The sequence below is a fragment of the Odontesthes bonariensis genome, chromosome 8, assembly GCF_027942865.1.
Source record: "Odontesthes bonariensis isolate fOdoBon6 chromosome 8, fOdoBon6.hap1, whole genome shotgun sequence".
Classification (NCBI taxonomy): Eukaryota; Metazoa; Chordata; class Actinopteri; order Atheriniformes; family Atherinopsidae; genus Odontesthes; species Odontesthes bonariensis.
The window spans coordinates 24,540,626-24,552,601 of NC_134513.1; the positions used below are offsets into that span (position 1 = coordinate 24,540,626).

The 11,976-nt window shown below is 40.9% G+C and overlaps 1 long non-coding RNA gene across 1 annotated transcript; it reads left to right on the forward strand.

Moving 5' to 3' along the window:
* The first annotated feature begins 91 nt into the window (after positions 1–91).
* On the forward strand, positions 92–1,792 carry LOC142385853 (uncharacterized). Its single transcript, XR_012770247.1, has 2 exons — positions 92–261; positions 408–1,792. It is a non-coding gene; the product is annotated as an uncharacterized LOC142385853 (long non-coding RNA).
* Positions 1,793–11,976: the final 10,184 nt, after the last annotated feature.

Sequence of the window (11,976 nt, forward strand, 5' to 3'; positions counted from 1 at the left end):
GGTCTTCATGGTAAAGTCTGTTTTCTTCTTCAGTGGTTTAGTTGATTAAATGATGATTCATTAAATAATGTTTTATTCTTCATTCAGATTGAGGCGCTGCAGGTTGTCAGAGATCAGCTGTGCTTCTCTGGTCTCTGCTCTGAAGTCCAACCCCTCCCATCTGACAGAACTGGACCTGAGGGGGAACTTCCTGAAGGAATCAGATGTGAAGGAGCTGTCTGATCTTGTGAAGAGTCCACACAACAAACTGCAGACTCTGAGGTCAGTAGAGGGTTGGAGGTCCATGCAGCTCTCAGCAGTATTTTATGAGACTTTATTTATAATTTATTATATTTATTAAAGCTGATGACAGATGAGGATGCTCTGAAACACTCGTTTATCTCCTCTCTTCTTTCTTATCTCTACAGATGGGAGCCATCTCTTCAGTGATGGTGATGAACGGGACGATGTGAGCTGAGAGGATGAAGCAGCAGCAGCTTGTGTGCAGAGAGACTCTGACTGGATGATGATGTATATCATGCTGATGTGTTTATATTCTGTGTTTTTCTTCCTTTGGAATAATAAAGTTAAAGTTGTTAGAAATGATCAGTAATGAAATGATCCATAAACCCAGCTGCCATCACTACCTGCAGTTCCACCTGAATTTAAAGAAAAGCCAGCGTGTAAAATCTGTCACCTGTTTTATTCTCTTTGCTTCCAGCTTGACCTGGTTACATCTCACTTTGTTTGATTCTGATGGATTTGATAAACATCCATCAGGAAATGAGAAGCTGTCAGTGTGATTGCCTTCTTTTATGATTTTATTGCCTTCCTGTGATTTTATGTAGCTGTACAGCACTTTGAATTGCCTTGTGTATGAATTGTGCTCTAAAAATAAAATTGCTTTGCCTTGATTCAGTCAGAGACGAGCAGCTTTGGAGACAACTAAGCTGAATGAAATGTGGGGACCTGGAAGGAAGATCTTTCTCTCTTTTCACTTTGGATGTTTTCATCTGAAGGTTTTTGTACAGGCTGCAGGGATCATTTCTCCCTGTGGAGACCAGACTTCCAACACCTGCAGCAGTAGGTGGCTGAATGATGGAGTTTAACTTTCTGTATCTGCAACTCACAGCTGCTCTGTTTATTCACAGCTGAGAAATCATCTTCCTGGGGATGACCATAACCTTTATAAACATCACCACTATCTTTATTAATATCAAGAATCAGTCTGAATGTTTCTGGTTCTTTCTTCTGGTGCCAGAATACATCACCATTAATGACCAACTCTCCTGGTCAGTGTTAACCGGTCCTGAATCAGCTCTGCTGCCATGGCAACCAGCGCTGTAGAGACACAGACAGACAGATGAAGTGACAGTGTTTGCTCCAGGTGGAGTTTGTTGGCTCCTGATTGGCTGGAAACACTCACCTGAACACAGACAGCACAGAGCAGCGGCTGGGAGGAAAAGCATTTTGTGCAGCGCTGCTTCCTCTGGTGAACCTGGGGAGAAGTGACGCTCTGATGCAGCTCAGGCCAAACAAGGACGAGCTGTGAGATCAGAGCAGGGCCCCCCCCGTGCTTTCTAACAGCTCCTCAGAGCTCCCATCAGCCCCTGCGGCCCACAGAGAAGTCCGCTGCTGCTGAGTGACAGCTCAGCTGAAGCTGCTGTGTGGTTTCATGGTCTTCATCTGAATCTGACGGCAGATGAAAAACAAATCGGGGTCAAATGATGCAGAAAGCCTAAAAAACATTCATGTTCCCACAAACACATTCAGCTTGGTGGTGAATTTAGTAACACACTCTGTTATCTGTTGTTTAACAGCTGGGATGAAAATGCACAACTACAAATCCACACAGCTCCTCAACTCTGATTGAACTCTTCAACGTGTTTGACTTCATTCAAACACATTGAACACATTTTTTTATTTTTTATTATTTTATTATATACTTATTATACACTTATTTATCCAGTGTTTTTCCTCATGGGGATCTTCCACACCGGGGACTATGCCCACTCGGTCTGTGGGGTCATTACTGTGGGGATGGCCCTGGTTCGGGGGGGCTGGGGGATCCTGCACTGCAGCCCTGGCTGTGGTGTGGATGCCGGCCTGCCCTGATCTGGGCGGTTCCCCGTGGTGGCGGCCTCTGTGGTCATTGGTGGGCTGGCTCCCGGTGTGGACAGATCCCCAAGATACTGTTTCCTCACTTCAGCGTCAAGCCAGATTTTAATGTTGATTGTTGTTGATATTGATGTTGCTCATGTTGGTGTGGTGGGGGGGTGGTATGTGTGCAGTGTGGTTGTCGGTGTGATGTTGTGTGTGAATTGATGCATGAATTTGATAATTGATTTTATTATGTAAAGCACTTCGTGCTGCTTTTTAGTATGAAAGGTGCTATATAAATAAAGTTTGATTTGATTTGATTTGATTCAATAATGGAGCTGAATTTCTATCGACTCATTCTTTTCCCACTCTGTCTTCTGACATGATGGATTTAGTTTGTCATGTTGTTCTTCATCGTGTTTCCATCATGCAAACAAAGTGCTGTCAGTGTTCAGCTCTCAGACAGTTCACCTTCAGTTCCACTGACACACTGATGCTGGGAATTAATTTCAAACGGAAATTTTTATCAGTGCTGCAGTCTGTCCTTCCAGGTGAGGCGTGAAGAAAGCAGCTGTGAGCACCGTAACATACAATAAATACATTATTACTGACCTGGGGGGTATTACTAGAAGCTGGCTTAGCAGAAGGCCTGGCTTATTTTGCTACTTCTGGCTAAATTTAGCGAGAGTTCCGTTCCATAAAGGTGGCTTATTTGAATGCCCGCTGAGTAACCATGGTAATTTATGCTGCTGAACTAGCCTGGTCTCGGGCAGGCTAAAGTTGAAACTTAGCTGCAACTCAAAAAATGTCCGACCGGCTGAAACGGACTCCGGAAAGAAATGTTCACCTAGAATTCTGCGCTCCCGCAACTCATGTCTTGTCTAAAAAACGAAACAAAAACTGTGGTTATCATATCACCACTTTCACTGTCTCGAAAAATCAATCAGTCGGTGCCAGTGCAACTAAAGAAACGCAACTATACACACGTATTGAACATGAAATTAAATGAGAGAGAACATGGTATTCATTAAAACTAACCAATACCTAACAAACATCCGATCTACACCCACGTAGGACCAGACTCAGAAAAATGGGGGACAGGTAATAATGTTAATGATACAAATTATTGACAGCTCCTTTCAAAACAGTCAAGGACTGTACAAACAAGATATTAGATAAAAATATTAATTAATTAATTTAAAAGTGAAGAGTGCAGATAAAATACTTTCAGGTGTCATATGCACATCTAAATAGAACTGTTTTCAGTCTGGATTTAAACATTGTCGCATTGTCCAGGCCCCTGCTGGACCCGTGGAGGCTGACTATGTACACCGAACATTTTTCCATATCCTAAATGTACAGGTACACTTGGGGATAATTGTCCATAGACTCTGAACTGGATTTCTCATTTTGAAAAATACCACATCAACCCCTTTGAGTAATGCTGAGCAATGTTACATTTATGCCCTGTGAAAGCTCATCATTGACTCCTATCCTCCGAGCATACAGATGATCTGTGATGGAGGTCATTTCATTTCCAACATTGAGGCTAAATGGCCGGGATCAGTTCATGATTCTAGGATCTTCCGAGCATCCTCACTGGCACAGAGGTTTGCACAACACTCTAAGAAATGAAATAGTGATGTTGTTCATATTGTGTAACTTTGTTGTGGTAACATTACTATAACTATTAAGTTTTTACATAAAAAATAACAAGGTTTCATTGGAATAACATAATAGTAAGATATTTCAAGCCTACAAAACACATAAGATTCAAACGAACATAACCATCTCTCTTAAATCACACACGCACGCAAAGGTACGCTACTATGACGCATTCTCAGACATGCGCAGTAACCACGGAGCAGAGCAACCGTTGCCACTCGCGCGCCATGTGCTCAGTTGGAAGCCGTCGTCCTCGAAAAAATTGGTAAGTACAAACGTTTCCTTAATAATACAATACAAATACAAACAATACAAAATAATAAAAGAGTGAAACTTTACGTTGTGTCAACCGACGATATGTGTTTTCAGTTTCATTGCCCTCGGTCGTACATTTTGAAAGAGTTTGGAAAACGGTCATTGCTAGCTTAAATCACCCACCATTATGCTACTGTCAAATGTAACACTTGCATAGCTGTTATTTCTTGAATTCTTAAAAAGCCAGATGATTTTCTTTTGTGCCAGTTTATTTTGCATCCCTAAATATTGAACAGAAAACGGGGCTTTTGAAATTTCATATCATATTTTAAAATCTAACAGATTATCCTAGAGTAATACTATAGTAATACTATATGTGCCATGAAAGAGGTTTTTGTTTGTTGTGGTTTGTTTGCTTTGTATTTCACCTGATAGAAGCAAAGCCAAAGTTCTAAATGTAATTGCAAAAAAATCTTAATTTAAGTTCATTAATTACTATTGTTAAAAATATATTGGTCCGGTGACTCAGAGAGGCACAATGTAACAATATTTAACTGGTATCCACTATGTTCCATATCTGTTTTATAAGCAGTACTGATTCTACCAGCTGAAGAGATTACTAATCTACGAGGTACCAGTTACTAAAACACTACAAATTGAAGCATTATCATTTTGGTCAGAGACACTCATATCTATGCACATACTATGAATGCCCATGCTCGTTCAAAACATGGAATGCCCTTAAAACTCACCTGAGTCGATGTCATGTAGATGTGTTACGTACTAGTAAAGTGCAGAACAAGGAGTTTTTACATGCCTTTTGTGCCCTGGAAGTGAAATACCATCTAGTAGAGAGTATTTTTCTCACATCAACAATCATCTGAAGCGTTATGAAACAGTAGCGTGTGTGTTTCAGAATTGTACATTTCAAACTAATATATATACTACTTACAAATCACACAAGAATAGGAGGCACCCACACTGCACAGTTAAAGACTTTAAAGTTGAAGTAGTGAAAGGTGGTACTGTAAATGATGACCATCATGCATCTGAAGACCATTCAGGTGATCTTGGAGAAACTGCTTTGGACTTAGATTGTCATAATTTGATTGAAACTGACACACCAAATGAGAACTTGCAAGAAACAATCATTCAAAAATTGGCAACTGTTCTTTTGAAATTAGAGGTTTTTTCACATGTGCCATGTTCAGCACTTGATAGCTTGCTTGAGGAGTTGCATTTCATTTTGACCTCAGCAGCGCTGCCTATATCACATGGTACAGCTTTTGACATTTTCAATAAACATAATCTACAGGTTGACCAGTTGATAATTAATGAACTCAGTGTTGCCATTTCTACTAATAATCCTTTGGTAAAAGCTATTGCTAAGGGAGGTCCACTGGCATCTGCCTTCAAACGCAAACAGTACTACAAGGAAAAATTTAAGGTTGTGGAACCTGTCGAGTATGTACTGGAGGCAAGGACCAACAAAACATTTCAGTATGTTCCCTTACTAAAGTCTCTACAGCAGTTACTGGCTCGTAAAGATATAGTTGATAAGCTTGATGATAATCATACAACCTCATCTGCAAATGTAAACCAGTATGCGTGTTTTCAGGATGGTGAGCATCACAAAAATAATCCTTTTTTTGGTGAGGATTTAAGGATTTCGTTATGTTTTTATATCGACGATTTTGAAGTGTGCAATCCATTGGGAACGTCACTCAAAAAACACAAACTTTGTGCAGTGTATTGAATTTTAGGTAACTTACCCCCTGGTTGCAGCTCGACCCTTTCCTCAATCTACTTGGCACTATTATGCAAAAGTGATTATGTTAAAACTTTTGGCTATGGACCATGCGCTTCTAAATCACTACTCTAAACCTTGCTCAACGTGTCACTGTTAATGGCATAAAGTACAAAAAAGGTATGATAGTTGTGCATGGATAATGTGGGGGTCTGCCAGAATTTTCAGAAATAATTCAGCTGTGCATTATAAGAAATTATTTGAGTCTCATCATTAAAAAACTGACCTCATGGTACAGAGACCACTATCGAGCTTTTGAGTTGCATCCAACAAGACAGTTTGCAGTGGTTGAGTTGAAGGAGCTTTCTGACCAGTATCCTCTGGCTGACTACAGAGTTTGATCCTTACGAATGGTGTGTTGGGGTCTGGGAGTGGCGTTTCACCTTGAGTCCAGCAGGTGGTGTTTGGAGCGTGAGAGAGTGAGCCAGCCATCTACCTGACACACCTGGGTTCAATTATTCCTCATTATTGGAAGCATTTAAGGAGCATGCTGCCAGTCCTTTGATGCCTGAGTGTCAACCATACTTGGTAACCCTTGCCTCAAGCCTTTGAATAGTGTTACCCTTGAGAATAACTTTACTGTTGTGCTTTTTTGTAGGGATGGCAGCTGAAGCCTCATGAAGCTTCCACAGGGTTCATCTGATTGTGCCAGAAAATGAACCGAAGTTTTGGGCTTTGAAACCACACAGAACAGCGACATCTGGTGGTGCACTGCAAGTATCATCTGCTTCAACCAGCCTCGTGGTCCTGGTTATACTTTAATATGTACAAAATAAAAAGCGTAAAAGAAAAAAAACTTGTGATTTATATGAGAAGTGCTTGTGTTACATTGTGAATAATAAGTATAAAGTGAGAGGGGGGTGTGCTTATGATGACATTAAATGAAATACAGCTCATTAGGTAAACATGCATTGATACTATAAATGCTATGGAACTACTAGCCACCGTACCTTGAAACCTTTATCTTCCACAATGAATGGATGCGCATCCATTACAATCATATCCACCAACACAGAATCAAGCTTTTGCTTCATTGACACTACAAAAATAAAATTCTGCATATCAAGAAAATAAACTGTTACATTCCCCCAGTGTGAATGTGAAGTAATGTCCTGCTTTGTTTTAGGCTCCACCTCCTCCAAGCCTGGCTGCTGGTTCCCCCCCAGAAGGCATCCAATTAGCAATCATCGGGCTGTTATTTAATGGCTGTGGAGCAGCATTTCAGTGCCTTTGGCCACTTGATTGTCCTACACAGGGCTGTAGTGGTCAAATTAGAGGTGGGTAAACTATGAATTTTTTGATCAGACAGACCGTGGCGCGACGTGACGTGACGCGACGTGACGCGACGCGACGCAACGCAACGCAACGTGACGCGACACAGCACAAAGCAACGCAAGGTGTCGCGAATCTGTATGGCTGTCCTGGCCATATTCCATGACGTTATCAGTTAAAGTCATATTAAATTAATGACAGTCAACAAATGTGTTTGTAGTTTGTAGTTTATTAAATTTCAAATTTCAACAGTAAAGAAAAGTATGTATAGAGTAAGAACTATCTACAGTAGATATGGTGTGTGTGTGTGTGTGTGTGTGTGTGTGTGTGTGTGTGTGTGTGTGTGTGTGTTAGTATGCATGCTTTTTAAAGTAGTGCCCAGAGGGCCTCCTTGTCCGCTACGTCAGGTTCTGCCTTGCAGGGGCGTGTTCTGGGGTCCATGGCTCCCCTGTGCTTCACCAGCCAGGACTTCATTTCCAGGACACCAAATTTATTTTGGATTACAGTGAACCCTCGTTTTTCGCGGGGGTTACGTTCCAAAAAGAACCCGTGATAGGCGAAATCCGTGAAGTAGAAACCTTTTTTTTTTTACAATTATTATACAATGAAATACTGCATAATGCATTGAAACCAAAGAACAAAACCTTTTTACAGGCCCAAGCATTTGTTTAACAAATAAAAGTACTGTATAAACTTATTTATTTTATTTTATTTTTTTATTTTTTTTACAAATAACTACTGTAGCCTACTGTAAAATAATCATTTTCATCATCAATACGAACTGAAGGCTTCAAATTGCGGAGATCAGCGCCGCCTCACCACGACCCGAGTCATTGGATTAGAACGGGAGAAAATGAAAAATTGATTGATTTTGAAAAAAAATACAAAGTACAGTGGGACAAATAGTGACTCACGTGTATTTCACTGCTCTTCTGACTGAGCCGCTGCATCCTGAGTCCGCTCTGTAGCGTTTTTTTCTTCTAAAGCCCGCGGTGCAGGTGTGTTTTTTTCGAGATAAGAACATATCGGTAGTTGTTGTCGCTCTTTTTTCTTCTGGGCAAAAATATTTATATATACCGACATGCCACCATCGATTATGTTTGAGAATTGTAATGAACGTGTACGTGTACATATTAAACCACAACATTATTGACACACAGGTAGAGAAGAAGCGGAGAGACTGTTTAGCCAATCAGAATGCAGAAGACAATGCACGATGCAAATCCGTGAAGCAGCGAGACCGTGAAAGGTGAACCGCGTTATAGCGAGGGTTCACTGTATTCCAACGGCAGATCACAAGGCGCAGGGAACTTTGACGTGCGTAATTGCCATTAGGAGCTGCGTAAACGCTATTTAGAGGTGGGTAAACGCTATTTAGAGGTGGGTAAACGCTATTTCCTAAATTCCAGAGGTGCGTAAACGGCGTTTACGTGCGTTTACCCTCCACTACAGCCCTGGTCCTACACCTTGACTTGTGGTAAATGTGAAACTTAGTCAGACTGTTTGGGTAGGGGAGAGCTGCCTGTTTGTTTGATTCCAGTTTTCTCCTGTTTTGGTGTTTGTTAGGAAGGTTATTTTGTAGGATTGTGTATCTGTTTCTTTTGTCAGAGTTAGGTAAGTTTCTGTTATGTTTTATTGAGGGTTGTTTTGTTTGTTGTTTTGGCCTGGGCTCTCCCTGAAGTTTCAACAGTCTGAGTTGTGTGATTCACAGAAATGTAAGTAATAAACGATTTGATTATTGCTTTGATCCGTCTTTTCCCTGTGATTCTTTATGTTAGTCCCTTATCCCCTAGACTACCCCAGGGGGACGTAACATAAACGCAGGGCAAACTTGTAAAATGCTGGATTTGAACTCGTAACCTTTGGATGCAAAAGCCACTAAGCTATCAGTTAAGTGACTGTTTGCACCCACCATCCACATAATGTCTAGTTAAAGACATCATCAATAGCTAAGAATAATAGTACACTTAAGTTGTTTTAAATAATTCAGAGACACTTTGTGTAATAAACACACCTTTCTGTCAGAACACAGACAGAGAGGCGTTTGGTACACAGCTGTGTAATAATGCGCTTTGTTTGTGATATGCGCTAAATAAACAAGTCCAAAATGAATCTATTGTCCTACATACCTTAGATTCTTAAATGTGCTGCCCCCTTATTTTAAGAAGAGAAGTATATTAGCATGCATACCCATAATAATAATAAAGCTTATATTTACAGTTGAAAAACAAAAACAAGCAAACATCTTACATCAAACAATAATATATTGTACAATAGTATCATCTTATTAGGAGAAACCAAGGTGAAGTGATCCCAAGCCACAGAACGTTTCTTGCCAGAAGCCATGGAAAAGAGCAATGAATTCAATTCAATTCTGACAGGGCAACAGAACTGGTTGGGGAACGTCGTTTGGGATTCATTCGCCCAAGTGTTCAAACAATGAGAGACCTCTGAAACGTGGTTCGACCAAACAAAGCATTCAGCGCTTCGGACGTCATCAATCACGTGATCAGCGCCATTTGATACACGCCCCGGAACATTGTGCCGAACCACTCTGCTTCACGAAGATTAAACAAGCGCCGAAGCGTCCGTGTCAAATGGACCATCCCTACTTTTTTGTTCCTAAAGTACTGTATTTCCATCTACAGAACGTGCCCAGCGTGGTCTCCTGAAGCATCCTCCAAGCCTGGATCCAGCCTATGATTCACAGCTCTCTCAGCCTTCTGATCGAACCCTGTCCGCTCTCCACCGTGCTCCTGACAAGAAACTAAGCCGCCTCTCTGAACTCAAGAATCCACCAGGTTTCTCCCAGACCCCCCCACAGCAGGATCCCTCATCCTCCGAGTAAGCCTCCATTAATTTAGAGCAAAGGAATTTCCATCTACGTTCTACCACTAACTCTGTGTTCTCCTTCAAGTGCCCATCAAGATCGTGCAGTGGAACCAGATCCGTTTCCAGAGGAGATTCCTCCCTATCTGTTTAAATAAAACTCTTTACCGCTACTGAACTCCTGAAAGGCTCTCTGTATGTGGGTTAGACAAATCGGCAAAACCATGACATGGTGACTTTAAAAACATTTGTACATGTGACAGGTAATTTCTTTAAATGACATTTGGTAAAATGGTTTGTCTGTTATTAAAACTCAGTTACTCCTGAATAAAGTGTTACAATGCTGAAATTTCTTGTGCAAAGGCTAATATTTATGTGAGAAAATGAAGTTTTTTGTTTTTCGGAATGAACACATGATGGCTGCATCACTAAGAGTTGTACTTGGAGTGGACAACGCATCAAAACTAACTCTGCCCACTGGGTTGCCGGATTCAGTAGAGGCTATCAAAGAAGAAATTAAAAGACAATTCAACTTGCCTGGACGTTTCAGACTGCAGTACAGAGACCTTGAATTTGGCAATGAGTTTGTGAACTTGACAGATCTCAGATATCAAAGACAAGAGCACTGTTAAAGTAATTTACTTAACAGATGAGTCAGACACAACCACATATCAACCTGTTTCACAGTGGTTAAATGACAGTTCTTTGTCCACAGCATCAGACACGGATATACTTTCCTCACCCGAATCTACATCTTCAGGTTCTTCCCTTAGGTCACAGCCATGGCCCCAAGATTTCCAGATACCTCAGTTTAATTATGAGGTACAGATTCAGTTGGAAAGGGCCAACCAAGCCTTCCTGAACAGTGGTACTCTTTTGAGTCCAAGTCCCAAGCTAAAGTCAGATATACTTGATGGTTTGTCATCAGAAATTGTCAAATACAAAGTTTATCCTTCAAGTTCAGAGTTCGATGATGTCGCCCAGGCCCTGATAACAAAGTATCCTTGCTTAAAGGAGCAGGGATCAGTTACTGGCTTCTATGAATGGAAAATTAGAAAATTAGTTTGAAGTTTAAAATGGCAAACTACCGCACAAGACTGAGGAACATTGGCTGCCCAGAGTTGAGCATCAATGCTGTCAAAGAAAAGCGAGGTGCCATGGGTCAAAGTCCAAACCAGATAAAGAAGCCAAAGAAAGCAGAAGTGAACTTCTGTCCTGATTACCCAGCAGGCGAGACCAAAGAAAGCCTTGAAAAGGAAAGGGAAGCACTTACATTAGAGGTGAAGAAGAGGAACAACCATCAACTAATCAACTGTAAAATGGAGAAAACCTTCGCCCATAGGAGACGAGAAGTTATTGAAGGCATGCCTTTCATAGCCGAGTTCAGAAACAGATGGCCAGGCCTGTTTTCTGAGAATCAGGTAATGTTCATGTTTGTTTTTGTTTTTTTGATAGTTGTACATTTATTGAACAAAACGCTCTTAATTTTGAGGGGAAAAAAAGACTCAACTATGTCAGTGTTGGTGTAATTCTTTTGAACCAGGTGAAAATGCCATGCATGTGGTCAATCTGTCTGCATCACACTGCACAGTATATTAGAATAAATGCAAACCATCAACACACCACCTCAAAAGTTAGAGCCAATAGCAGACTTATGGTTACATTTCCACAATGTGTGACCAGTTGAAAGTGATGTGAGATCATTTTAAGTTTCATGTGAAATTCTGTGTCAATCAGTTTCAGGTAAATGCAGAGTTCACCCGCATTACCACAATCCCCCTGCTGTCAACCTTTATGGCTCAACTGGATCATTACTCCAGCCAACTGATGAAGGTTTTCCAAAAGAAGGGAGGGGCAGCAGGACGCAGAATCAGCCAGATCATGGTAGCCATGGACCAGGTGTGTGTTTTTCACTTAAACCCTGACTCAGAGTTGAACGCTTAACATAAATAAGCTGTTTGGTATTACTGTTTAACATCTTTACCTCTTATTAGGTCTTTTACTTTCAATCAAGTTCAAATATGCTTTGGAGCGAAATCATAATCAAATATAGTGTTATAAAAGAATGA